Here is a 2,500-nt window from a genome sequence, read left to right as displayed (position 1 = left end):
CTATGTGTTAGGACGAACTAAATGTAAATGGTCTGCACGTTAAGACCGAAAGTCTAACTAATGTTCCCAGGCTAGGCACTATTGATGTAATTATTTCAAAAGTAGACTAGACTGTATGATTACCGCAGTGCCGCAGTGGTGACACCCTACAGTTATAGTTGGTTCGCCGAAATAAGCTCATTTAAACTAGAGACAAGTCCGGAAAGAGTCCTGCCGCCTGCAGTGTGTCCTGCGCTGTGGAACAGGTTCGGCGAGGCTCACACACGCTTTGTTTTAGGAACAGCTTCGGGCAGTTTCGCTCCGGAAGAACACAAAGATTTCTTCTTTTACGCGAAACCGTAACGGGGAACACGTCGCGGTAACCCGAAACTGTGCTGAACCTTTGGCTTCCCCTTTCATCCTCACCTGTGGAGCTGTTTCACTTGAAGCTTCTCTTTCCTCCTTTTGTGCGTCCTGTTCCACATTTACCTGAGAAAGGGGCGTAGTCACCTGTGCCTGTACCTGCGGACGAGCGGAAAATTCCGTCCGTCCGCCCGCATCCCGGCCTTCGCATCGCAATGCGCGAAATGTGGTCTCTGCGCGTCACCTGAGCGCCGTTCACAGGCTCCCTGCGGGGAAACGAACGCGGCGCTCCTTCTCACGCAGCTGCGCCTTCAAAGTACCAGTCTTTTCCCCGGGACAACACTATATGTACATATACTATATGTAGTGCGTTAAAGAAAAAAATAACAGAACTAAAACAAGCACGGATATTTGGAATACAGTGAGCGGGGAATGACAAGTACCTTTGGTAACAACACAAAACATAACATGTTATATAATAATCATTTTTCACCAATATTTCTTACATACATTATGTTTTATTGAAGAATACGTACATGAGGAAGTTGATGTTTCAATTTTTATCTGTGACAGTATAACCTGCAATATCTCAATAACAACGGCATCTTACTCGACTCGGTAAATTCCCACAGCAAGCGTATAACAGAAAAACAAAACATGAATATCCGTAATCTCTGTTTAATCCATAGGAGGGGGCTTCTTCCTGCTCTTTAATGCACATACATAGGCAATTATTCATGCGCACTGATTTGCGTAAACAAAGGCAGACAGCGGAAAAGCATTTTGAACGCACCTCTATGCTTCTCTTCCCATCCCTCCTAGAGTGAAGATTGATCTGAAACCGGGCAGCAGGAAGCACAGCGCCCCCTGCGGACAGTACTGAGCACCCACAGGCAACCGTTCACAACACATAAGGTGACGGTCAGTGGCCGTTTACACCACAATCACAGCGTCATCGGCCACCGTTGGAATTGTAAACACCCATGTTAGCGTTAGCAATCATAGTGATTGCAATAAGAAGACTGCTGGTATAACCCACAGCTAAACATGAACATACTGAACATACTAGCATACTAAACCTGAACCCATTCAAGTTAGTTGTCCAGGAAGATAGTATATAAAATTAATTGTTTTGAGGACTAAATGTAAGTTTTTTATAATCTGAATTCCAGACTAACCCTTAAAAAATAATAAATGCTGTACAGGTTCTTACAGTCTGAAAGTCTGAGTGACACCTTCAGTGAAACACTCCCGCTCTGAGGACCATATTTCTGAAAGCAGTTTTAGTTTAAACAGACTTCCTGAAATATTCCCCACTGCAATTCCTAACACTGCCACAGAGAGCATCAGAGATCCGCTAAAACCAGGACACCAGGAAGCCCTTTGTGTTGTCTGTAGACTTTTTATTATGCCAGGAAGATGCTCCTAAAATGAGTCAGACCATCAGATAAAGACACTGTGGGCAGTTTGTTTACAACTCCATGTCAGCACACTGGGAGGAAGATACTTTACATGCTCCAGCCTTCTCTGATGCTCAGTATGCATTCTCAGACATGACCACAGGTGTACCTGTGTGCTGTAGTGTGAGCACTTGTGATAGAGTGTGCATTCTGATGTTAGCACATTAAAGAGTGGGGAAGTAGTGCTTTCATGAATACCATTCCCTAGTGCATATGCACATGAGAGACCTGTGCTACATTTAAATATTTGTGTGTCTTCACTAATAGCTTGCTCACTAATAAAACAAAAAATTGCAAGTCCAAGCTAACCAGACAATTGGCAATGTAGCTAAGATTGTGGAAAAGTGAGTTCAGATGAAACCAGGTGAGATTGTGGGAAAGTGAGTTCAGATGAGACCAGGTGGGATTGTGATAAAGTGAGTTCAGATGAGACCAGGTGGGATTGTGGGAAAGTGAGCCCAGATGAGACCAGGTGGGATTGTGGGAAAGTGAGTTCAGATGAGACCAGGTGGGATTGTGATAAAGTGAGTTCAGATGAGACCAGGTGGGATTGTGGGAAAGTGAGTCCAGATGAGACCAGGTGGGACTGTGGGAAAGTGAGTTCAGATGAGACTAGGTGGAATTGTGGGAAAGTGAGTTCAGATGAGACCAGGCAGGACTGTGGGAAAGTGAGTCCAGATGAGACTAGGTGGAATTGT

General features: G+C 44.6%; 1 protein-coding gene and 1 pseudogene across 1 annotated transcript in view; both read right to left on the bottom strand.

Moving 5' to 3' along the window:
* The window catches only part of LOC118793709, a 13,337-nt pseudogene extending 12,678 nt beyond the window's left edge, over window positions 1-659 (bottom strand).
* A 238-nt stretch (window positions 660-897) lies between these two features.
* LOC118793460 overlaps window positions 898-2,500 on the bottom strand; it is a 16,926-nt gene continuing 15,323 nt past the window's right edge. Inside the window, exon 18 of the mRNA XM_036551652.1 lies at window positions 898-2,500. This exon is cut by the window's right edge and continues 1,048 nt beyond it. The gene's annotated coding sequence lies outside the window, so the exon portion shown is untranslated.

The sequence above is a fragment of the Megalops cyprinoides genome, chromosome 18 (genome assembly GCF_013368585.1).
Source record: "Megalops cyprinoides isolate fMegCyp1 chromosome 18, fMegCyp1.pri, whole genome shotgun sequence".
Lineage (NCBI taxonomy): Eukaryota > Metazoa > Chordata > Actinopteri > Elopiformes > Megalopidae > Megalops > Megalops cyprinoides.
This window is presented reverse-complemented; position numbering and strand designations above follow the sequence as displayed.